This window comes from Hipposideros armiger, unplaced genomic scaffold, assembly GCF_001890085.2.
Source record: "Hipposideros armiger isolate ML-2016 unplaced genomic scaffold, ASM189008v1 scaffold_95, whole genome shotgun sequence".
NCBI classification, from domain to species: domain Eukaryota; kingdom Metazoa; phylum Chordata; class Mammalia; order Chiroptera; family Hipposideridae; genus Hipposideros; species Hipposideros armiger.
Window position 1 is genome coordinate 1,060,322 of NW_017731445.1, and position 26,198 is coordinate 1,086,519.

Sequence of the window (26,198 nt, forward strand, 5' to 3'; positions counted from 1 at the left end):
GGTAGCCCATGGCAACCCACTGCAGCAGGGGCTGCAGCCTACGCTGTCGCTGGGGACTCACAGCAGCCCAGCTCCAGGTTGAGCTTTTGTCCAGCATCTTAGCTGTGGAGGCCCTCATATGTGGGATCCGAACCGGGGCCCTCTGGCATCCCAAGCCAGCTCTTAACCATCGCACCACTCGGCCGGCCCTGTGTGAGGCAAACATATCATAAGATTGGGGAGCACCTTCCTAGATAGTAGCAGCTGTCATGAACATGACAGCATATAAGTCCCATGTCTGGACAGATATAAGTTATAACGATATGATATTGAAAGTAGTTATGAAAACATAAAAAAATGAATATTTTCAGAAATGTTAGTGGTTTCTATTGTTCAAACATGGTACGCTTCAGGCTCTTTATAAAGGTAGTGTGGTTTGATTATGTGAAAGATTCTTGAAGCACTCATTTAAAAAGAAAATCAGACTTCGAGACTACAATATATAAATTTATAGACAATTTGCAGACAACCTTCAATAGACAATCTAGATAACGAGGATACACGTTCAAGGAGCAGTATTATATTCTAATGTCAATACTGCAGTATTCTCTTAATTTTATCGTATGTAAAATGAAGTATCGTCTCTCCAATGATTCAGCTTTTGAGGCTCACTGTGTTTTCTGCAAATTGCGATTTGGCTTTGGCTGACTTTCATTGCCCAGCCCTTAACGACAAGTCTACTGTGTTTACTTTCAGAATTTTAGCCTGTGTTTTCAACCCTGCAGATTTTTAAAATCCTTTATGGACTTGTGATGGATTAATTTATGGAAACTAAAATGATGAAAGTTGCTCCACCCAGTAAAAAGAGGAAATGTCACCCCCAGGAGTAGTAGTGCTAATAAACCTGAGATCAGTCAGTCCACATTTTCAAACCTTGTGCTGATATGCCAGCGTGTAATATTTACATGGTACAATGTTGTTACTAGACCTTGGAGAGATTCTAATTGCTAACTCACATCAGGGCTTGGTATTTGAAATATTTCCTGGCAGCAATAAAAAAAAAAAAGAAGGAAAGAAAGAAACAATAAACCTTTTAAGGCAGAATTAAGATTATTTACGACTTTAATTAAAAATTGAAACCTGGCATCATTTCAAAAAGCCTTTACAAAAATGTGAATTCATCAAAAATAACCATAAAAATTCCAAGGTGATAAAGGCACAGTGGAGTAATGGTCCTACCCCTAGGGAATTGTTTTGTTGAAAAGAATAAAACCCTTTTCTGTCACACCCTGTTAGTCATGGACTCATTTAATATACCGTCCCTTTAATCCTTTTATAAAATCCCCTGTCCCACAGACACTAAATGACATTATTTTGGTCTTAATGTTTCTGGCTTTATGGGACCCTACTCTGAAATCAGGGCCAGTGACAAGGAACCTTCAGTTGTAAGACAAATGTTTATTAGGAGGGACAAAGGTCTTGTAAGTGAGGCCCCGGCCGTGGGCATGTAGCCCTTCCCCACACCTGTTGTATCCTACAGAAGACCAAGAACCTGAAACCTCAGATAAATATTATTTAAGCTATATAAAGAAAGAAGGAGGAGGAAGGGGGGGGGGAGAGAACTCTTCTACAAAGGAATTGGGATAATTTGGCTCATCTCATGCACAGAGTAACTTTTTTCTTTGTCTAATGCGTGCACACCCACACACCCCATCAGCTGATGTACAGACTTCTTCCATCGAATGCACTTTGCAGATCTTGAGTCCATTAAAGAGAGGGCTACACAGGTAAATGAGTAGTGAAATACTCAAGTCACCAGTTACCATCTCCAGTGAGAATAGAATGTAGCCTGCAGAGCAAAAGGCAGAACCTGTCCTTCAATCCTGTCTGATAATGAGTGGCGAAATAAGAGAAAATTAAGGCAATAAACCACTTGAAATTTTTCTCAAGGCTGTGAGCTTTATCAGAATTTTTTATTTTCACCTTGCAAGTGCTCTAAGCAGTGGGGTTTCCTTCAACTCTGGCCGGTTATCAAAATGGACTTTTTAAAAGTGAATGCGAAGAATGCTGGGCCAAAAGTTAAGAGATGGCATGAAGCTTTTGTCCATTTCACACTTCCTTAAAGATTCCAAACTTTGGGGGTGATTCATTAAATATTTGTTAAACATTCACCTTTGACCCTCCGTAGTTGTTGACTTTCACTTTTGTGACCTTAACAAAAGCTGTTATAAATAAACCAAGCACAGCTTTTGAAAGTGTGTGAATGCAGCATGTATTTATATTTCCTACTTAGAGAACAGCTCTGTGTAGCTTTCTGGCTAAAATAGAGCAGCCTATTAATGCAACTCTTTTCATGTGGAACTGGCAATTCTTTAGAATCTGTTCAGAGCCACGTATACTCAAAACTATAAACAATTTCATTAAGTACCACGTAGGTTTACCTTTGTGCAGTTGTTGGAATCTTAAAAAGTAATGTGGAAAAAATACACACACACACACACACACACACACACACACACACACATATATATAAAATATTCTCCTAAATGGAAGCATATATTAGAAGAGCTAGCGAGGCTCACTTTTCTATCCATTGTTTTCTGTTATCATCTACATGGTAGATAGCATGCAAAAGTTGAGTACATAAATCAGAGGCCTTCCCAGATTTTGACAGTTTCCTCCCTCCCTTTCTTCCTCCCTCCCTTCCTTCCTTCCTTCCTTCTTTTCTTCCTTCCCTGCTCAGGAATAAACTAAAAAATCATTTCAGCTCTTAATAAAATGTCAGTAATAGGCACATATCATGGACACAGTATTTCAAGACAAGCCAGCGCTCCTCTCTTCCTCTCCCGTTTAAGAAATCGTACTGGAACTCAAGGAAGAGTGACGCTATAACAGGAATGACATTAAAACAGCACTAATACGTTTGTTTTTTGTTAAGTGAATCACTAAGTTCTGTACTTGTTAGCAATTGGTAACAGATTATTTACCTCGCACCTCAAAACAATGGTGAGACACCTGTGCCTGAATATCCTGATTCCTCGGTTAACAGTAACTGATTTCAAGCAAGACTCTGGGTATGCTTTTGTAAAGCAAATATTTTTTGGTTCAAAATAGTATGCTAACTAATAGTAACTAATGAAAAAAATAAGTCAAGTGAACCTTACGCGTATAGTACTGACTTGGAGTTTAATCCAGTTGTTTTGGAGGATTCTGTTTTAAGCAGATCCAGTATAAAGCCAGCTATGCTTTCGAGAGCATTTTGATGCTTCATGGTGATTGGAGTTACTAAGAAGGAATCGAGAATTCACATTGGGGGTGGGAAAGTGGAGGGGCAGGGGGGCATTTGCCCATGAGAGAAAGCGGTTAGTGGGAAAAAGCTTCTGGGTTTTTTTTTTTCTGGAGAAATCAGGGAAGCCTTATAGATCCAGAAAAATAAATGCTAGCATCTCTGGGCCTAGTAGCCCAGGGTCTTTTTTAGCTCTTAAAGCAGTGTTTCCCAAAATGTGTTCTTTGGAACACATTCCACAGGATGTCATTAGATTTTACTTTTACAACGTTTTTGTTCTCATATAAATTTGGGAAATGCTAAATTAAAAAATATTCAATGGTTTCCTCCTTCAAGAGTTCCCAGAGCCTTGAATACAGCAGTATTCCAGAGGGAAGATAACACTGAGCATTGCTCAAAATTACTTGGCCAACAAAATAATCTTATTTTTCCTCTAGAGCATCTCATCAAACTACTCTGCTAGTAAATTATTTGAGAAATACATCTAAAGTAATGCCTTTTATTCCATTCAACAAATATATATTAAGTACCTAGTATGTGTCAGGCACTGGATTAGACCCATAGGTGCAAGTGTGTATTAGACATATTCTCTGTCCTCATGAAGCCACATTGTCTTGGTGAAGTCCAACAGTGATGAAAAGATAAACAGAAAATAAGTCACATAAATGCAAGCAAGGAAACAGTGAGGGAGTTGATATGGAGGTGACGAGGGGGATTGAGGTGAGATGGCCAGGAACACATTCAAATGAGAACTTTTGAAATGAGAAACATGAATTAGCTGCAAAAATTTTAAAAGCACTGCTGAAGTCAAAAATCCCGTACCTTCCTGTTTGAGCTTCTTTTAAAAGAACCCAGTACTAAGAGCACAGCAGTAGATGTCAGGATCATCTTAGATGGTTATAATCGCACTTTTCTGCAGCCTGTTCTCAATCATGGTGGCATTAGAGGGTCTGGATGCTAGACAGTGAAACACATAGCTTACATCTCCCACCTAGGAAAACGACTCAGCTGGTCAGCATTTGTGGTTGACAGGTGATGCCCTGTGACACCAGCTCTGAGGAATTAGAAAAAAGACCTGAACTTGCCCTCCTGGAGATTTCATTCCAACAAGAGATTCATGGAAATACAGTAATACCTTGGTTTGCGAGCATAATTTGCTCCGGAAACAAACTACTTGTATTGCAAGACATTGCCTGTTTACCACGTTAAAATGTATTAGAAATGTTTGCTCGTCTTTGTGGAACACTCGCAAACCACGTTCCTCACAATCCAAGGTTTTGCTGTACTTGCTGTCAGTATAGTAGGAGAAATGCTGTGATAAATTTGTACAGAAAATGCTTCTGGAACATGGTATCTGGAAGTTCCTCTGCAAGTGATAAATTCTTAAGGAGTGATGTGTTAGGGTCCATTGTTTGAAAGCAAGAAGGAGATCGATAGGTATTTATATTGTTCTCGATTACGTTATAATACTTTGTCTTACATGGTAAAATAGTTTTATTTCTATTCCCCCGAAAATTCTTAATTGGGACAAAAACTAGGGGTGTTTGCACAGCTCTGGCCAACGATGGAAGGAATTAGGACCCTCCGACAGGTGCTTTAATGAGCAATTCCGGCTGTACAGTGCCGAGCACAGCTACCTCCTGGAACTAGTTCCTAGGTAATTGCTTTTTTGATTGATTGACTGACAGACAGAAGCCTTCTAAGCTTCTCATTCCCTTTCTCTTATTAGGTTGTGTGGATTCTTGATGAAAATGATTTGAGAATAAAAGCATTTAGCTCAGATGCTCTGCTGCCTAAATATAACGTCCTAAAATATCATGACATAGCTCAGCATCGCCCTTCGGGTTTCGCTCTTCATCTGCGCTTTTCCAGTGCTGTTTCCCTTGTTCAGTCACTGCTGTCTGTGCTGGTTCTCTTGTCTTCCCTTTCAGCTTCAATCGAGTTTTGTCTTTGATATCCGTGCGCAATATGTCCCCATTTGTTTGTGTGTTGGCTCTCTGAGCTGTGAAGATTTATTTTCAGGGTGACTTCACAAATGGGCTTGGATAAGCCTAGTGTAAAAACTTTTCATGGTGGACACTGAGCAGGTGGCTGTGCCTTAGAGTAGTGTTTGAATTGGATGTCAGGAGGCATGGGCTTCTTTTAAGCAGTGCCATGGATTGCTTCGTGACTTAGCTTAAGTTACATTTCCCTGGTTTTTCCATTTCCCCATCTTCACAGCGAGCTTGAAAGGCAAACTTGGGGCCTCCGAGGTAAAAGGGCAGCTATTTCAGTAGAAAGTATTGTTATGTCACCTACGTGCAATCCAAGGCAATATAGTGTGACTGACAACAGAACAACAGTGTCCTTGGAAATATTTTCCTTGCTTAAAACTGAATATTCTTGTAGGTGGTATAATCTTTCAGTTATTATAATACTACAGTCAGTTTTTCTGAGTCATATGGATGCTGGATGGTAGTGGGGGGAAAAAAATGCAAAGAAGGGAAAGGAAGCTGAGATCCAAACCAGAGGCAATTCAACTCAAACTTGAACCAGCGATATTTGGTTCTATTCAGGGATCATATACTTGGGGTCCATGGACCATAAGGGGTGTGGGGGGTAGTCCATGGATGGATGGATTTTAGGAAACTCATGAAACCCCAGAAATTATATGCAAAATGTGTTTTTCTAGGGACAGGCTCCATAGATTTCACTGACTCTCTAAAATTAAGACACTCTGACAACAACTACAACAGACCCCAACAACCCCACAAAGGGACACATTGAAACACTGGAGGTAGTGAATAAGTCTGTGACCTTGATCATGGTGATGGTATCACAGGTGTTTGCATATGTTCACATTCATCAAATTGTACACACTAAATAAATATATGGAGTATTTGTATGTGTGTGTGTATGTGTGTATCAATTATACCTCAATAAAGCTGTTTAAAAACAAGCAAACATAAAGACCACCTGAGCCAAAAGCATTGTAGGACTCCTAGTCACTGTTTCACCTTAGTTATAATGCCCAGAAAGACTTTGCCCAGCTGAGAAGAATCTATGCTTCTTGTGCCCTGGAAAATGTCCTCCTACTTGTGCCACATTTACTCGGAGTCTGATATTTTGCTAAGCCCTTGGGTGTACAAAAATGGTAAGATACACTCTTCCCTGGAGGCAATCAGAGGTGTTCAAGCTGGACTTTGACAAGGGGTGAACTGGTTATATAGATGGTGCACTGAAATGTGGATTGGAGTTAGACTAGAAGCAATTGCATCAGTTACGAGAGTATATACTTTTATAAGATTTAATAGAGGCCTGGACAAGGTTAGTGGCAATTGGGATGAATAGGAGTGGAGAAGGAGTGGTGATGGATTGAATGCCAGAGGTGAGGGGAAGGGGAAGACTCAAGATGGCACCAGAGCTCGTGCCTAGCTTCCAGGGCTGGGTGAGCAGTCCACAGGTGGAATTGCGTCTTCCTCAGGGAAACCTCAAGTCTACCCTTAAGGTCTTTCGACTGATTGAACTGATTGGATTAAAAATCAACTGGTTGCAGATGTAAATCACATCTTAAAAAAATACCTTCACAGCAATACCTAGATGAGAGTTTTATTGCATAACTGGGGACTAGAGACTAGCCAAGTGGATGCATAAAACTGACCATCACACCCATAAACTAAAATCGATTATGTTAAAATTTAACTGTGGTTACTTTATTTGAAGGTGACACTAGCCAAATGACAATGGGGGCATGGTGAACCTCTAAGTATAATTTATATTAGTGTAAATTGATTATTCATAGGAAACAGAAGGACATTAATTATTGGATATATCTGTTCCCCCTCCCTTTCATTATACCGTTGACAGTTCAAAGCAAATTTGTTCATGCCAATTAATTTAGACACTGTGCTAACAGAGTAAAAGAAGTTTATACTTTAAGCAAATAAGTGGATACTTTTTTTTAAAACATGTTTTGCATTGTATATCAGGGAATTTACAAAATCATACAAGTTCATCATAATGTTAACTTTTAAACCAATAATTTTGTCATAAGCTTATATCATATACTATTTGTTAATATGGTGTTTATATCATATTAAATTAAATAATGACAGTAAAACATTTAGCATGATGCCTGACCCATTCATTATATACACCCAATAAAGGTTAGCTATTACTACTAGAATTACATCATGTTATCTATTAAGTGTTTCTAAGAAAGAAGACAAGTGTTTTTTGAAATTTTAGTAAGTTGGTTTTCTCTAATCCAGAGTCCTCCATTAATTTATTTTAATCTCAAAAATATTTTAGCTGTTTAAAAATCAATTAATGGACATTGAAGTCATGGCATAATTATGAATTGTTTATATATCCACTTTGTTTTTTTCTTCATACAAGAGGCACATTTTGTAGTCATGTTTATGTGTTTTAAAATTTCAGCCAGACAAACTGATTGTTTCCATGCCTATTTTTATCCAGCGAATCCATGTCTTTGGATTGGAAATCCATTTGTCAGTTTTTCTGTTGATATTGTTTTGTGAATGGGAGATGTATGGATATAGATTTCATGCTAAAGAGTTTTACTTTTCTGCCCATTTTAGACCTTGGTTGTTTCCTGATTTTGCCTTTTCTAAATTGGTGGAAGACCTCTCATTAAATGATTTGCTATTTCATTTCATCTATTGTGAGTTATATGCTCATTTCTTCTGCGTATGGACTTCTGAGACCTGGGCCTGTGTTCAGATCCCTACATCACCAGTTTTAATGATACAGCCTTGGATAAGTTGCTTAACGTTTCTGAACTTCAGGCTCTGATTTGTGAAATCTAGATAGTAACAGCAATCCCATAGGCTTGTTGTAGCTACTAGTAAGAAAACGCTTGCACAGTGCTTTTTATAGTCTTGCTCTAAATAGATGGAGCTCAGTCCTGGAGAGGAGGTATCTAGAGGGTTGGGGTTGATTAGAAGGTCTTACAATACAGAGGAAAATGGGTTGCTGTCTTCCATTTCTGCTCAGGAAACTGGTTTAAAAAGGTGAAAGTTAAATAATAGCAAGAATTTTCTAAGAAGAGGAGAGATTTTTCCTGTACCAGCTGGTTTAGTTGGGTTCTTGCTTGAGAAATTAGGGGAGCTTGACAAATAGATCTCTGAGCTTCTGCAAGGCTCCACTGGAGTTATCAAGTGGAATCAAATCTCTGTGATTCAGATGTTTTAATAGTGATCGTGGTAATAGTGATAAAAGGCCTTATTTTGCCTACATTTAATGCTTTAACATTTCAGAGCCATTTTGTATACATCATTTTATTTTTATTCTTTTGGTTGGTAGAGTCACAATGAATTTTTTTTTTTAAGATTTTATTGGCGAATTGGGGGAGGGGAACAGCGTTGGGGAATTGGAGAAGGGGAACAGACAAGTTGCTGTCCTTTTGTTCTTCAGTGTAGTTGTGGAGGACGTCGCTTCACTGGCCCATGTTGGTATTATCATTGCACTCTTCCTGGGTGAGGCAGATCAGTCGCTGGTCTCTGGACGGCCACTCACAGCGGCTCTTAGCAGCTCACGCCAGCTACTGGGCCGCTCACACTGGCTGCCGGCCACACACGGTAGCTTACAGCAGCCCACTGCAGCAGGGGCTGCAGCCTATGCTGTCGCTGGCGACTCACAGCAGCCCAGCTCCAGGTTGAGCTGTTGTTCACCATTTTAGCTGTAGAGGGCAGTGTCACTGGCCCTCATGTGGGATCCGAACCGGGGCCCTGCTGCTCAGAGCTGGTGTCCCAAGCCAGCTCTTAACCAGCGCGCCACTCGGCCGGCCTACACAATGAATTTTTTATTACTACTACTCTCTTTAGTCTGTTTCTGAGGAATGAGAAAGTTCAGAAGTGGAAAGGGAGCCACGTGTGATGCCAAAAAGTGATAGGCTGTTTTCTTACAAGCCAAAAGACCTAACAGAACATTCACCATAATTAGTTAATACCACCTAATGCATTGCTGTCCATTAAGTCTTGACATACTGTTTGCAATCTTGGCATTCCACAAAACATTTTGGCAAAAGATTATTCTCCCACAGCCATCCAGAGCCCTCTTTATAAACTATAGCAAAGTGTCATGTGACATCGTAAATGCTCACTGTTGCTGCTGTTTGTTGAGTATGGACTAACTCTTGAGTGAGCTGTTAAATGACTGCAGATAGTAGTTGCTGCCTTAGAGGGGCTATTTTTCAACTGAAATAAGAAGATGTTATTTCCAAGTGGCTTTTTGGGATGGGTGCTTGCTGCATTGCCACTATGTAGGGCCAGCTGTGGGCACAGCTGTAGTCCATCAGAATTAAAAGAGTCCTTAAATGTAACCTCACCCTCCCTGCAGATCAATACGGGGAATCACATTTAGAAAGTCCCAAAAGATACTCATAAAGCCTCTATGTGAAATCTTAAGCTTTCTGATTTTTAAGACAATCTCTGTTTTTGTTGTTGAAGCAAGTCTAATAGGTACAAACATTTTTTATATTATTTGGTCAAAAACATATCTTTCTGGAATATAGGCACATGGGTTCTAGTTCTGTCTTCCAAGGATGCTTCTTCTTTTCCATTTATGACCTTGTTGACATATGTAGAAATTCTACGTTAATATCCCTACTTCCTACAATGTTTCCTTATTACCCAGTACCCAGCTTTCAGATTTTTTAGCATATGGACTGCATTCCTTTCTATTTTTCCGTTTCCTTCATGCTATAGAATACAGTTTCAACTAGGGTCATATGAGATCTGCAAAGTCATTTATTGACTATTGATGCAAGTATTGATGTAGAAAAGGTTGAGAAGGGAACCAGTGCTAAAGGGCCTTATATGCTATGTGCTAAGGTGTATAAACACAGACTGTGTTCAGATCTATGATTTAGAAAGATAATTATGGTGGTAACATGAGGGATGAATTAGGGATTTAGAGTGAAAGGAACCAAGACAATTAGGTGGCATATTTCTATTTATCAATATCCTTAGATACAGTGGCTTATCCAATTATGACTACATCCAGCTGGGCTATCATCAATTTCTGGTTTCTCAGTCTTGTCCAAAATGCTATCATGAGAGACTTTACTAAATATCTTGATGGGTTTTAGGCTCATTATATGTGCAGTTTTTACTTAACAGTGGCTGAAAAGGAAAGGGGGATTCTCTTGTTGTTCTCAATAACCCTGTTGTAACTCCATAGACTTCCTTCACTGTGAACTACTCACCAATTTATGGTTCTTACTAGAATCTTTCCGTGCATGGAATTTAAGCCTTATGGTGATCAGTTGCATTTCTAGGCTTTATCTTTATTGCCTTGTTGAAATTGAAGTATGGATTTCTCTTCAGTGTCTGAGCCTTATCTCTGTACTTTCTCAAAGTATACTTTTATCAGCCTATTTATAAGTGTTTTTTGGTAGCAGAGTTGGTGTAGCTTTAGAACCTTGCTATTTTTTTTCTCCTATGTTAGGCTTTGCTCCTCTCTCTCACCCTACTTCCAACAGTTATTGTTCTAACATTTCCCATTCAACACTGTCACCTGTGGGAAATATGGAAGCCAGGTAGTCACAGAGTTGTGATACACTTTCTCACAATGGTTTAACACAGGTACATATCTTTCCATATACTTCTTCTATCATATTTTGGGTCATTGGAAAAGTCATGATGCATTTTTGCAACGAAAAACATAGAAAAAATACGACATGACTTTTCCTACAACCCAATATAATTCTGTTCTGATTCTTTTTACTGTGTAGTATATAATAAAAATCACTGCCATGAGACGTTTTCCTCACACAGTATTTGCAAGGACATCACTGGGCTCAGAAAAAGGAGATTCAAAAGGGAAAACAGATGTAAAGAGGTGGCAGAGCACAACAGACAAGAAGCCGTTTCACAGTTGTGCTTTGGGCTAGCCTAGCACACAAGCACCAGCTATAGGAATTTGGATAATATTTACCCACCGTGGACTTTGAATAGAAATTGTATTTTGAGAAGACCGTGCAAAGGACATCCTTGACATTGCCTCATTTGTACATAAGCAAATACAGCAATCAGTTTCGTTTCTGTATACTCAAAATAGCAACCAAGGAAGATCCATTCCTCTGCTCCTTTTAAAAAAAAAATAGTCTTGTTCCTTTATATGGAAAAATATGTCCAGAATAAGTTCTCCAATTTTCAGGTCATAAATTAGGGTGCCCTAAATCATGGCATAAATGAGCAGAGGAACCTAATGCTTTATAATGTTTTCCCCACCTCTCTTCTCTCCCCCGATTATGAGCCACCTCACCTCATACCCCAGATATTAAGATTGAAATTGATCAGAGATGTCAACACAGCAAAGCACTCACAAACTCAGTACCACCTATATCTCTTCAACCATCAGTGATAGCAAGAAGGGCTGAATCGGCATTTAAAACATCCAGTAATAACATACTGTGTGCAATTGCCCATGTTATTCTCTTCCCATATGAAATAAGAGTTTAGAGGAAATGGGAAGAAAAGCAATAATAAACATTAAATACCTGTGTAGAGCACAATTTACTGGGCATTTTCATGCCTGTTTTCCTCTTTAATCTTAACAACCATTCTCCAGGGTTAGTATTATGTTGTTATTATTATAATCCTGTTTTAAAGATGACAAACCTAAGGTTCAGAAAAGCTAAGTGACTTTACAAAGTCAGTAGTAGAACAGTACACCAGCTGACTTTTTATGACTCGACATCTAGCCCTCCTTTGACACTACCATTCTTACTATGGGCTGTCTGATTTTCCAACATGGGAAATTTTGTAACTTATCAACAAGCTCTTGGCATGAGGATCATTCCCAGAAGTTCTGTAGTGGCCTTGTGTTAGAAGATGGTGGTGGGGCCACTGACTGAGGCTCTGCACTTAGAGGTCTCCACACATTGGAGTATCTTCCTCAAAATCCTCTACCTTCTCCCCCAACCTCACCCCCCCCTTTTGGTGGCTGGCCCAGCAGTACCATCCAGTAAGGAATCCTGAACCCAGACTGGTCCACACAAGGGTGCCAGCCCCCGTTTGTCTTCTTCAGGGCCTTCTCCCACCCTCTACTCCATATGTGGGGTCAACTAGGTGCCCTAACAAGCCTTGGGGCTCATGCCTATGGGGTCATCCTGGGGCCCTATAGGTAGACCCTAATTTTAAGAAGGCAGCATGGTGAGCAGATCACATCTGCTGCCAGTGTGGCATTTCTTTAGCTAAGTCACTTGAGATTGGACCTGTGGTGTGATGTTGACATACTGATTTGGGGTAACTCAAATTAATTATATAGATAGCAACCCTGCAAAAAAGTTTTTGCTCAGTGCCCTGCATATCCTAGGGATAGTTCTGAAGGTGGCAGGAACTCCAAAGGGTCTAAGATCTTAACCTAGGTACAAACTAATAAGTTAGCTTGACACAGTTTTATGTATACTGGCAGAAGACATGAGCCTCCTGGGCTGGAGATGAAAGAGAATTTATTACTCACAGCAGTAATAGTAGCTAGAGTATCATCATTTTCTTGTGCCCGCTTCTTAAGTCCCAATGCCTACACGGTGACACAAAGTGACACTTGCACACTCAGTGGATTGGGTTACAACAGGGAAATTCTGAGCTTAGGGAACCTGAATCTTTTATAATGGACATAAGCATATCTCCCTTTGGCTCAGAAGGAAAACACAATCCAGTCAATTTTTAAAATATGTTTGGTATGGAAACATCCTTTAAAAGATAGTCCAGAAAGGGAGTCAGTGCCACTGCTCCCAAGACATGGAGCAAATTGAGACCCATGGAGAATTGCCTCTCAACAGTAGGTTCCTGGTGCCCCCTCTTGACTGCAAATGTGCAAAAACAGCCAAATAGTAAATAACCCCAGCCTGCCCTGCAATGGCCGTACATGATCATCCCGAAATAAAAGTGGTTTCCAAAAGAAATGACTAAAGCCAGGAAAGAAGGAACATGGGTGTTTGAAAGGTGTGATTCTATACATTCTGAGTCTGTATGTAATTCTGACCATTTGCATGCACGTTTGTTTCAGATTCTGTGGTCCTATCCATGGGTAGCACCAGTTATCTCATGCTTTGATTTGGGAGTCCCTCCCCTATACCTAAAATTATCTGTACCACTAGCTTGTGACCGTGCTTAGAATCACCACTGTTACAGTCCTTCTCCAGGTATGGGATTGTCTCCAGAAGATCCCTATATCATTTTGTTTTGTTATATGGCAAAGACAATGCAACAGTCCCTTCACACCCATTAATTTATCAATACAGCGTTTACGTCCGTCCTCTGTGGATATTATGAAAGGAAGGTGGTTTTAATGGGAGTATGGGATCAGAAGTGAAAAATGACAAGTATACTTGGACCTGGAAAAGGTAGTTTCAATAGGGTCTCTGGGAAATAAAGGAATGTTTTGGGACCACTGGATGACAAAGCAGAGAAAAACCAAGCGTTAAGAACCATAAAAAAGGATGGGGTGGTGTTTTAGAAGTCACTGCACAATTTATCCTGGAGCCCATCCTGCTATTGGACTTTAAGAACAGATCTTAAAATGGAGTTTTACTATTCCATTTCCTTAGTTTTTCTTGGCTCTCTAAAGGAATGTAGGCGATATATTCTAAAACGAATGTCAGGAGAGTGCTTTTAAAGGAACCATTCAAACACAGTTGTGTTTGTTCACTTGTCAATGTCACTCTTCCTTTTCGACGCCCAGCACGGCATCAGCTGTGTCACTCCGCACGCGGACATCTTGAGCCCGGACAGTACACATACTGTCGCCTCTTTTGCAACAGTCCTGTGCAGATGCTGCCGCCACAAAGCACCAATGAGTTGGATAGAAAGCAGTGTGATATTTACATTGATATAGTTAAGTTAACTTTGTGGTGGCGAAAGCCTCAGTTCTCATTTTCTGACTGGTATTACAGTGTGGAATTGCAACACTGCATTTACGTGCATTTTGCCTTTAAAATGTTCTGTGTGGTATTGCAACATTTGAGAAATTCCCAAGAACACTTAATCTTCCTGCAAACAGTGGTTTATAAACTAACAACCAAACTCACTGTCTCAGAGTAATCTCATTGTACCCCTGCTGTATAATTCTAATTTTGCATTTTATATCTTTAGATTGTCCCTGTACTATCTTTTAGTTTAAGTTTTACCCTTGAGGATACCAATAAAAGGATGAAGAAAAAATAATTTTTTTAAAAAATTTCAGCTTTCAGGAGCAATTGTTGAACTTAAAGCTACTTTCCCTATTGTTTTCTGTGAAGTCTCATTTAAAATATTTTATTAATGCAAAAAGATTTGCATTCAGGGCTAAGGACCAGTGAACAGTAGCCATGGCAACGAGGAAGCCATTTGGGAGGAGAAAAAATGCAGAAAAGAGTAAATGTTTTAATCCTCAACTTTAATCCCTTTACTTCCTGTTCTCAAAATGAAATATAAATCAGGCACCATGGAGTGCTGCAATTTTTCTCTGAAAGGGATGTTGGCAAAAGAGGATTAGTAATGGACAGACGTGTTTAAGGAATTTAATCACGCAATTTGTTGTAAAACTTTTGAGACCACGAGTGACCAGTTCCTTTGAGTGGCGTCAATGAGAACCAAAAAAAAACATACTTTGAAACTGATTAGAGAGTTGATGCAGGGGGACACCCCTGTTTTTTGTTATTGTTACATCATTTCAGCCTGTGGTAATGACATGAGAACCCATGGAATTTGCTTGGTTCCCCAGTGGGGAGGTAGGAGAGAGACTGGGGGGTTTCTTATTGGTAGAATAGAGCTATTCTTTTGATCTTCCAAATAGGAGGGAAAAATTAAGTCGCCTGTATTTCTCATACTACCTTTCCTTGATGTTTGATTACTATGGGAGTTTTACAAAGATGTGTGCTTTGTATTGTTAGGCAGATCTTGGGTTTCTGCTAAAAAGCATGAGCTTTAGTTTCTGTGAACCGTGAAACAAAATTCTCAGGATAGATTATTATTTCTTAATATCACCATTTTTTGTTCTTAAGATTGTATTTTACATGGAGTACTGCTGACTTGTTAATTTCTGATTAAAAGTAAAATATCTAATTTTCTTCGTTTAAAGTCATACCAAAAATATGCCCCCAATAGTGGCTTAAAATGTCAGTTGTTTGACTCGACAGCACATCTATTTTCTCTGGCTCTACTTTGGGGAGTTTTTGGGGATGAAAGGGAGACATGTCTTTCTCTGGCCCTTTTCTTTCCCTCAGTGTAAATATAAGAGTATTTCTCTGATAAATTTATTTCTAGTGGAATAAAAGTTACCAGCGCACTGGTCTCTTTGCAGAGGTCTGAAGTAGCTTCCTGTCCTGTCAGAAAGTGAAATTACTTTCAATCATTGCATCTTCCCAAGGGGTGCTAATAATGATGACAGACAAGCAACATGAGGCCCAGAGCATTTGAGAGTGGAGTTAGACACAGCAGACCACTGAGTTTGGAGTTCCTTATAGAACTTGAGAACAAAAGCATACATGCTAAGACCTGCCAATGGGAGGACAGCTGGGGAAGAAAAATAGCATCGTGTTCTCCAGCCTAGAATACAATGTGCAACATTGACAACACCTGTTTCTACTTCCTCATCTTAATCTGGTTTCCTTTCTCCTCATTCTGTCAGAACCAGCAAGACTAGTGTAGTCTAGGACAGAGCTGCTGAGATGTAAACCTGGCACCATGAGTGGCCACAGACAACCCCCATCATCCTTCCATACTTCCTTGGATTTTTGGCTTTCTAGTCTAGATTTCTGGGGTGGGTTATTTCTTTCTTTCTTTTGAGATGGGACTTTTGTTCACCACAGTGGGTGGATGATAATAAGAAAGACAAAATGAAGTCTGTTCAAAGAAGAAATAGTAGATTGTAAACATGAACATGACTTTGGCAGAGACTGCATAGAATACAGGAGTCCATAAACTAGAGAAGTCCAGTTCCTGTCTTTGGCTTCACCCTGAAGAACTTCTCTGAACCAGCCCTCCCTCCCAATGACCAAAGAGAAGGGAGTGCTCCATTTCACCAAAGCATCAAAAGATTATTTGATTCATGCATTTCTCTAAGACATACCATTGTCAGATGAGAGATGGGAAGTTACCTTCAGTAAAATGCTTTTGTGCATTGACAAAAATAACCCCACAGGCAAGCACTTAACATTGGTGGCATGACCTCAGGGTGGAAAAGGCTCTGGAGCAGTATTTAAAGGCTGTATTTGGGGCAGTGACAAAGGTACCAGGGAGACAGCTGGTCATTTATTCAACCAGGAGTCAAAAGATGGAGGTTCTAGTTTTGGCTGTATAGGTTATCATAAAAGGGGTGCCAGTATGTCATTTCGGGCCCACTCAGCTCGCAATTGCTGTGCTCTGCTTATCAAATATATGCTAGACATTGAATCTTTAAAAGGAAGGTAGAAAATTGGATTTGTTCCCAGTCCTTCCAGATGAATGATACGAAGTATAAATGTAACAAATTAGCATTTCCTATTGGAAGGATTGCTCATTTGCACATTCCAAGAGGCAATATACAAATGCGAATAGTATTATCTAGTAAAATTTGGCATCAACGGGGACTGAATATAATAAGGAAATAAACTTCCCAAATGTCTTTCTGGGTTTTTTTTTTAACTTCTCTTAAGATTTCACTTGGTTAACTTCTATTTTATTCTTAGTTGATAATTTCGACATACTTAAACTGCCTCATTGTCTTTTTCCTCTTATATTGCGTGAAGACATGCTTTTATCTGTATTCAGGGGCTTCCCTAAAGAATAAGTATGGATTAATGAATTCTTAGCAGCTATTGAGTCATTTGTTATTCATTCATTTATTTGTTTACGCATTTCCCCAAACATTTATAGAGTACCTTTGGTGGGAAAAAAAGCACTTTTTGGCTTGCATGATCAAGCTGATGTGGTTTCTGTTTACAAGGAGCTTTTTTTGTCTCTTGTGACACACACACACACAACGCGCACACATGCGCGCACACACACACACACACACACACACACACAGACATACGCACATAATTTATAAATAAGTAACCATTCAATGTAGAAAACCACAAGTACCATCAGAGTAATACAGAGAAATTGCTGTTGGAATGTTTGAAAAGGAAGAAATGACTTTTGAATGGAAAGATCTGGGAAAACATCAATAAAGAGGCGACACTGAATTGGACCCTGGAGAATATGCAGCATGTGTTGTAGATATGGAGAGTCTGGAGAAAAGGGGAGTCCAGATGAGGGAGGCTTGTGGCCAGAAGCCCAACATGAGACATGAATGAGAATGAACAAGGATTCTAGGGGCGAGCGTCTTGGCTCCATATGACATAGAGACATGGAACATGAAGTCACACAGCTAGGTGAGAGCCAACCTGTTAAAGCCTGTGAGTTTGGGCTGTAGATAATGCGTGGTGGAGAGTCACTAAAGGGCTTTAAAAGTGGGGAATGACATTGTCAGCAGTGTACTTGAGGAAATTAAAACTGACTGTTGAGTATGGGATGGATGGGAGAGCAGAAAGCAAGCAAGTGCTCTTCATTGAAATGACAGCCTTCAACTTTTAGACTTAGGCATTTAAAAAATTGTCCAAACACTCATGCAAGGTAAAAATCAGCCTCAAATCTTTTTTAGACAATCGGTTTTAATTAAATGAAAGGAAGGAAAAATTACTTCTGCAGTTAGTCTCTCCCCATATTTCCTAAACTATAGCACAGGCAGGGGCTGTAGTCAGAAATCAATTCAAAGGCAGACAATAAGGAGCTGGTAAGATGGAGGAGGGAAGTAATTACTAGATAGCTGGCTGCTTTAATTAAACCTTGAGAATACTTGAATAGAAAGAAAAATGCTGCACTTGACTGGATGGGATGGAATGTATTTGGTCACATTAGTGCAGTGAGCTGGTGTCAGGAGGGATTTATGAAAAGTTATGATAGACGTATACACCTCGTCTTGCTCTGAGTCTTCACGACCCCATTACCAGGCCCCAGAGGGTGAAGAAGGCTATTTCTCATGGCCATGTGAAGTCCCATATTAATATTTCTCTACTTGTCTTAAACAACTCACCCTTTTAATTTAATGCTCTGCTTTTGAGATATTCCTCCAGGTGAAGTTTGAATCTACCTTTAACTATGTCCGTTTATGTAATATTTTCCAGTCAGAAGAAAAAAAAAAAAGTAAGATTCTTGGTGTCAGTTTTAGAAGAATACTGACTCAGGAGTAAAATGATGTTTTCACAAATGTTAACATAATATAAAAATCCAAGTGGAATGCCTGTCTCATTTCAACATCCTTTTGAATCTCAACTCCCCAAACCTGTCCAGGATAGCTATTAAAAAATAGTGGTACAGATTGGTAAGTAGGACATTTAGATGAAGTATCAACATCCCCAAAGTGTTCTGAAATGTTTTATTATTGGTTTTGATTTCTAACACATTTTTGGACTTTTAGAAAAGTCTACAGCTAGCTATATTCTTCTGATGAAGAATAATTTTCAGGTGATATTTATCATCCAAAACTGTGTTAATGTCTTGATTAGGACACTGTTTGGTCCCAGACTGTTGTTTGTGAGGGTAAGCAAGAACCCCAGGGTTCTAACAGGCATTACTCCTAATAGTGATAATAGCTTCTGCTTCTAGAGAAGAGAAGAAAAAAAATGAGCTATGTACTATACTAGCCACTTTCCTTAGATGTAATCCTGTAATAACCCCCCAGAGTTGGTATTATTACCCCCATTCTACGAGGATGGTAGTGAAGCCTTTTGAGGTTAAAGAGCTTCCACAGACCACATATTAATATTGAACTTGTATCTACTTGACCCCAAAGTCCCTATTCTTTTTCCTTTGTCACGTTGCTACATTATGGTGTCTATAAGAAAGTGGTTGATTAAAAGAGAACAATCCCCAAAAAATGGATGGGAGAAAAAAAAAGAAAATAGAAGCACATGTTAGACAGTGTTACAATGCTTTCGTACTGGACATTAATGAGAAAAGTAGTAACAGAAATAGTAGTTAAGGTGTTGAACAATGACTACATACTATGTATTGGTGACAGACTTTATAATCTTATGTTACCCCTAACAATGACCTTACACATTAGTTGCCATTAGCTACGTTGTACAGAGAACATGGAGCGAAAGGGATGCTAAACACCTTGCTCATGGTTGTCTCACAGTTCATAAATAAGGACATGCAAGCTCAAATTCAGGTATTTTGTGTCTAGAGCCCACACTCTAATCTTTCATGATCCATATTGTGAATAAGCTGTTATTTAAGTGGTTGTTAATGGCTTAGTGTCGACAGGGCATGGGTTATTTTTAGAAGGAGCTCACTCTTGGGCAGAGATTTAACATCTTTGGTGCCAGAGAATATATTCATCGAGTTTGCAAATGGCCCCCACGTGGGAAAAAGGGTGGCCAACTTAGTGACTGAGTGAAATGAAACACATCCAAGAGATTCTGCACCATCAAATGGCAATGGAGCTTTAAAAATTAACTTCCAAATATAAAGAACCATCAGCAATAAAGAGCATCACATGGGAAAAAAGATCTAGGGATTTTTACTTAATGGCAAGTTTTGAGCCACACTGTAAACCCCATGAGGGCAGGGAACTCAGTTATCTGTGCGCACTTTATCTGTGAGGCCTAGCATAGCTTTCATCACATGGTAAGGGCTCAGTAAATATGTACTGAGTGAATGAATGACTGACGATGAATAAATGAATGAAGAGTATAATATGGATTTTTTTTAAAGCTATTGACTCTTAAGGCTGCATCGATAGAGGTAGAAAGTCTAGGGCAAAGGATATGTTTGTTCTGATATACTCCACCATGGTCAGACAGCTGGTTCACTGTATTAGTATTGAGATATCATGTGCATGATAGCCGTTGAGTCCCAATGTTAAGAGGAAATTGGGGTGGTGAGTAGACTAATATGCCACATGAGAGAGAAGGGACTGACACTCTAGTGACTTCTGTGTGCCAAGTGCTTTCTGAATCCTATCTCAGTTAGTTCTCAGAGTGACTAAGATGATTCAGTGGTATTGTCTTCATTTTATACTCAGGCAAGTGAATATACGTGCCCAGGATCACACAGTAGTTGAACCAGTGTGTCAAACGAAAAGACCCAAGCTCCTCCTATTAAGTATCTTCCTATCGATATAAAAAACTAAATGTACAACCTGTAGAAAAAAACTGCTAATGGAGGGCAGACACACTAAACCACAGCTCCTCTGGGGGCTGAAATTCTATAATACACAGCATTTTGAGGCCTCTCTAATGTTAAAAGAACTACCGTATTTCCCCATGTATAAGACGCACCCTGTTTCAAAAAATTTGGGGTCTAAAAACTGGGTGCGTCTTATACAGTGGTTGTAGATTTTTGTTTTACTTGCATTTCCCACTTTTTTCGCACTTGTTTTTGCGCTCATACAACTACTGTATAAGATGCACCCAGTTTTTAGACCCCAAATTTTTCGGAAAAGGGTGCGTCTTGTACATGGGGAAATATGGTACAAAGTATACTGTGAGCAGTTATTCTGTGTGGTCTGGGAGAGGAGGGGAGGAATAAATGCCAGTGGGTGCAGATTACAGTTCATCAGCAAAACGTTCTAATGATTAGACGTATTTAGTAATGGATGGTACTGAGTTGGAAGGAAATGAATTCCCTGTCATCAAAGGCATTTAGACAAAGGCTGAGCTGCCACCATATTATGTGGTAATGTTGCGCAGTTCAATACCATATATTTAAATTTAAATTAATTAAAATTTGGTAAAGTTAAAATAAAATAAAATCTTATTCCTCAGTTGTATTACCCACATTTCAAGTGTTCATTCATCACATGTGGCTCATGTCTGAGAATTAGTACAGCACAGAACTTTTCCATCATGGAAGACAGTTCTGTTGGACGGCACTTCTGTAGAGTTGGTACTTGAGATTATTGGACTCTAGCTCCTTTTTAGTTTGAAATTGTGTCTCTGTGAGCAATTCCCATCAAGCATCATTTTTGACTAAATAAGTAGTAGTTTTGTAGTGTCTATACTGGCATTGATTTTTTTCATCTCTTATTGAGATGCACCAATTCAGTTATTTTTGTATGTTCATTGATCAGCTATGGATAAAATTTTTGACCTATTTGGAGTCACTGCTGACCAAATGGATGTCCCCTATATAGAAGGTCAGGGTGCTCGATTGGACGGTACTTCATGTTCCCAAGGAGGTTTCTTGCAGTGCTGTTTTTCGAAGTCTTCATTCTCATTTCTGTTCCTCTTTGCAAATTGGTCATTCCCAAAGGAAACTAATTTGATAGCAGACTTTTGGAGATTAATTACCTATGATATGCCAATGCCACTTCATAAATGTCAATGCTAAAGAATCCCCTAGAGAGAGAATTTTTAGATTCAACTAGAAATTAATCGTAATTAATATAATAGGTTAATTCATTGTAATTATTTTTAAGCCTTTGGCAATGCGTTGATTCCCTGAGATCCGCATTGCTTGAAGTGTCATGGAGAATGCTTGATGAGAAAGAATGTTTTGGTACTAAACCTTAACCCTCTGGAAAAAAAAATCCTACTTGTCCTTCCTTCTGGCTGAGTTTCTCCAGAAATATATTTGGGTGGCATTTGATTTCTAGCGAACAAAGGAGTCCCTACAAGGTGATGCATAAACATGCACAGCCAGATAGATTGTGCTCATTGGAGAAAGGGAAAACAAAAGGCCTTTGATTGCGCCTCTTTTTCTTTGCAAGTATGTCTCACTGCCAGCGAACAGAAAGCCTTTGCTCTTGCAATAAAATGTAATGGAACTGAAAATTGAAGAATCTGGGCCTTTTTCCCTTTCCTAATTATTTCCACTTGACTCACTTAATCTTGGACGATTATTCAGTCATATCTGAAATGAGAAAATGATGGGAGTAGAATTTCCATCTCTTGTTTCGAGAGCTTATAAACATTAACAGAGTAGTCTTGAACAAAAAAACAAATAAAATCACAATTGACGGTGCCTTGTTTTTATATATTAAGAAAAATCCCTGCATTGTTACGGAAGCAGCTCGAATTTCCAAATGCAGGAAACTTGTCAAGCCTGGATAGGTGATTTCATTATTAACATTGAAAAACTATCATTTGGAACAAATATTTCATAGTGGGAGATTGTACAGAAGCTAAGGAGCCAATTTGTTTACTTGCACCTGGATAGAAATTAAGCCCTAAAATGGGTCATTGAAGATCAGGGTCATTAACACTCAAAGATTCACAGATTAATTTCTGAGACTCAGAGGTGTCTCTTTTCTTCCTAGTCGGTCCATGAACCTTACTGCAGGTTTATGGGTAGACAGATGCATTGCAATCCTAATAGTTGCTGAGATCCGGATCAGGACTCAGTTTGCAAAAAAGCTTCCTGACAGTTGGAAATATCTAAAATTGAAGCTGACTGCCAAGGTGAAGAAGTAAGTTGCCCGTTACTATAGGGAATCAAGCAAAGTTTGAGAGCCATTTACTGGGGTTGCTGTAGGGAAGTTATACATTAGATAAAAGTTTGGCCCCAGTGGTATCAGGGGCCCCTTTGAATGCTCATTATTCTTCTAAATGATGGTTCTGTGTTTCATTTCGCCTCCACAATTATGCTTTTAGTATTATCCATAATATTCCAGAACACCCCACTTTCATTAAACATCTAGTTACTGTACCCCTGGAATGTGGGCACCTCGGGTGCTGAAGAGGCGGGAGCAGTGTGCATTTGAGCAGTCTGTGAGTGCTGCTGATTGGCTCTCTGCATTCCTGAACCAAATCAGAGGTATTTGGGGATGTTTACTAAGTTGGGTACTCCTGGAAGCAGACTGTGAAGCAAGAATTCAGGTGTATGTGAGCTACTGAAGTGCTCCCAGGAGAATCCAATAGAGGAAAGAGGGGAGGGGAAGACGCTAGGCAGGGGAGAGCTGGAGTGCTAACTTAAACCTCAGATTTGGTCACACTGCAAGGCAAAGAAGCTCTGGTTAGTCACTCGCGCGCGCGCGCGCGCGCGTGCGTGCGTGCGTGCGTGTGTGTGTGTGTGTGTGTGTGTGTGTGTGTGTGTTGGGGTGGGGGCCTGCTAGCTCTTGGCTGTAAACACAGAAGCTGGGGGATGGGCACACCAGAGCTGGGGAAGGGAGTAGCACAGAATCAAAGTGCATTCGAATAGGGTCTGTATCTGTCAGGCTTTTGCAGAGAAGCAGAACCAGTTGAGGAGAAAGGGAAGAAGAGACAGAGAGAAATTGATTTCAAGGAAAGAAATTGGGTCTACACAATGGTAATGAGATACACTAGCAACTTTTTCAGAGAACCTGAGGACCCTTTACTCTTTCCCCAACTAGACCAAGATTAGCTGATAGGCTTGTGGCTAAAATATATTTTTTTAAAGTCCTAAGAGGAAAGGGAAAGTGTGTGAGTGTGCAGTACGGTGGAGGAAAGGAGACTATTGAGGTGGATTATTCCTGAAGCCAGTATAATATAACTTCGGGGTGCCTGACTTGGATTCTGAGATACTCGAATCCAAGCCCAACCTTTACTAGCTGTGTCATTCTAGCTTTTTCATCTCTAAAATGGAAACCACAACAGTATGTGCCTCATAGGGTTGTCATGAGACACATGTAGTGAGCACACTACAAGGATTTTGTATATATTTATTGAAATGAAATACAGCCTTTGAAAGTGTATCACGGTGGCTGTGCACATCCAGCCCTTTTCTGGTGGTTGTGTGCACCACTTTCTTTCCTTCCTGACCCGAAATGCTCATCCTGTGGTGGCGGCTTTCAATGTGCATTCTCCCAGACCTGTATTAGTCATGCTTTTCTAGAGAAACAGAACCAGTTGGAGGGGCACTGGAGGAAGAGAAAGAGAGAGAAATTAGTTTATTTCAAGGAAAGGAATTAGCTTACATGATTGTGGGGGTCAGCAAGTCAGAAATCTGTGGGGCTAGGAACTCTGGCAGGAGCTGGTGCTACAGTCTAGAGGAGGAATTTCTTCTTTTTCAGGGAAACCTTAGTTTTTTGCTCTTGAGACCTTTCACTGATTGGATGAGGCCAACCCAGATTGTAGATGATAATATCTTTAAAGTTAAGTGACTGTAGATGTTAACCCCATCTATAGAATTTCTTCATGGCAAAGCCTAGTGTTTGATTGAATAATTGGGTGCTGTAGCCCAGCGGAGTTGACACAGAACTAACCATCAGTGTCTCCATACCTCACAGCTCATGTGGGCTCTCCAAGGGAGACAAAGTGCTTCTCCAGCTGTGGATAAGAATAGGAGATGAGATGAGCCTCCCAGGAAACACATGATGGAGACCTTACAGAAATTTTCTGCAGCACTAAGTCTAAAAGCCAAAGTGTTCCTTGAGGGCTGTGGGGTCTTGCTTGGTCTGGCTCTGCCCCCACCCCACCTCTCAGACCTCATTTCCTGCTTCTTTCTAGCTCATGCCTCACCCTAGCCACACTAGTCTCCTTGCAGTTCCCTCCTTCTAAAACGCCTCCTCCCCTTGATATATTCATACGCTTAGGTCATTTTCTCCACTGGTCATGTGATCGCTTGAGTATCTTTTCTCAACAAGGCCACAGTTCTCTCCAGAATTCCCAATTTCACCTACCCTTCTTTTCTTGTCTCCATAGCACTTACCAATTTCTATACAATTTACTTATTTAGTTAATGTGTTTACTGTTTACTCCCTCCTCTGAACATTAACTCCTCAGTGAGGATCTTTGATTTGATTGCTGATGTATTTCAGGGCCCTAGAACAGTGCCTGGCCTATGATTGAGACCCAAGAAATACTTGTTCAATGAATGACTGAGAAGCATAGAGAAAGGCAGTGCTACTCTGAAACCAACGGGGCAATGGGGTATGGTTGGGGTAGCTGAGTGAAACAACTCCAGGGGTGATAGATTACAATCTGAATAATGGTCCTTGGTGCTGTCCAACCAGAAGCCCTTTAAACCAGACAAATCAATGATCAGTGGGTTCAAATTCCATTTCTTTCCCTAAAGAGCAGCAAGGGTTCCATAAAAGAAAAGTCCTTTGCTCTCTCCTAAGAGCAGGTATTAAACTGGATTGAAATTTTTAAACTTTTTGATACCTAGGAAAGAAAATACACATCCAGATTGTTTTTAAGACAGAAATTCGTGTAACCATTTATTATTATGAGATTGGAAGAGAGACATACTAAGACATGAGGTTCATGTGTTAAAGACAATTTGGTTTTTATAATTTCCTATTTCCACAATTTGTTTCCTTTCCTCATAACCCAAAAAATCTAGCTGGCCTTATCAGGATTCTTAGAATCCTGTTCTGCAAGTGTGGTTCCCAGACCACCAGCATCACCGTGACCTGAGAACTTGTCAGAAGTGCACCCCAGACCCATAGAATCACAGCTCTGGGTGGGCCTACAGGTGACTCTCATGCATACCCAGGTTTGAGAACCTTAGGTGAGAGACCACCTCCCATTGGAAAACTTCCCTCTGTCTTTTTTATATTCCTAGAAGCTAGGAAGATGTGGTTGAAATATCCATTATGTAATTTATTTTATATAAATAGTTGGGTTTCTTATTCCAAATGAAAAACTGTGTTTTGTTGAAAAACATCCCTCTCAGAAGATTCTGCTATGTCTCTCCTGCCTTACCCAGTAGATAATTCCTGAAATAGAGAATATTTAAGAGCCTGAAATGGTCTGGACGGCCCTTTTCTGGTCTAATAATCTGAGAGGGATACTAAACTTATATATCATTACTGCATTTCTATGTGTATGGCCCCCCTTTGGAAATTTTGCATAAGGTCCTCAAGGCTTGTTCAATTTAGAAGCACTTTCTAGAACCATGCCTAATCTCAGAGAAAACCAAATTAACTCTCACCACAAAGTTGTATGGAATCACACTCTTGGAAAACATGAAAACTTGCTGAAGCTAAGGAAGAATTGCCTGCCTTTGAC

The 26,198-nt window shown here is 39.8% G+C and overlaps 1 protein-coding gene across 3 annotated transcripts in view; it reads left to right on the forward strand.

Moving 5' to 3' along the window:
* Nucleotides 1-26,198, forward strand: part of GLIS3 (GLIS family zinc finger 3) — a 433,026-nt gene that overhangs the window by 335,052 nt on the left and 71,776 nt on the right. The gene's annotated exons all lie outside the window — the stretch shown is intronic.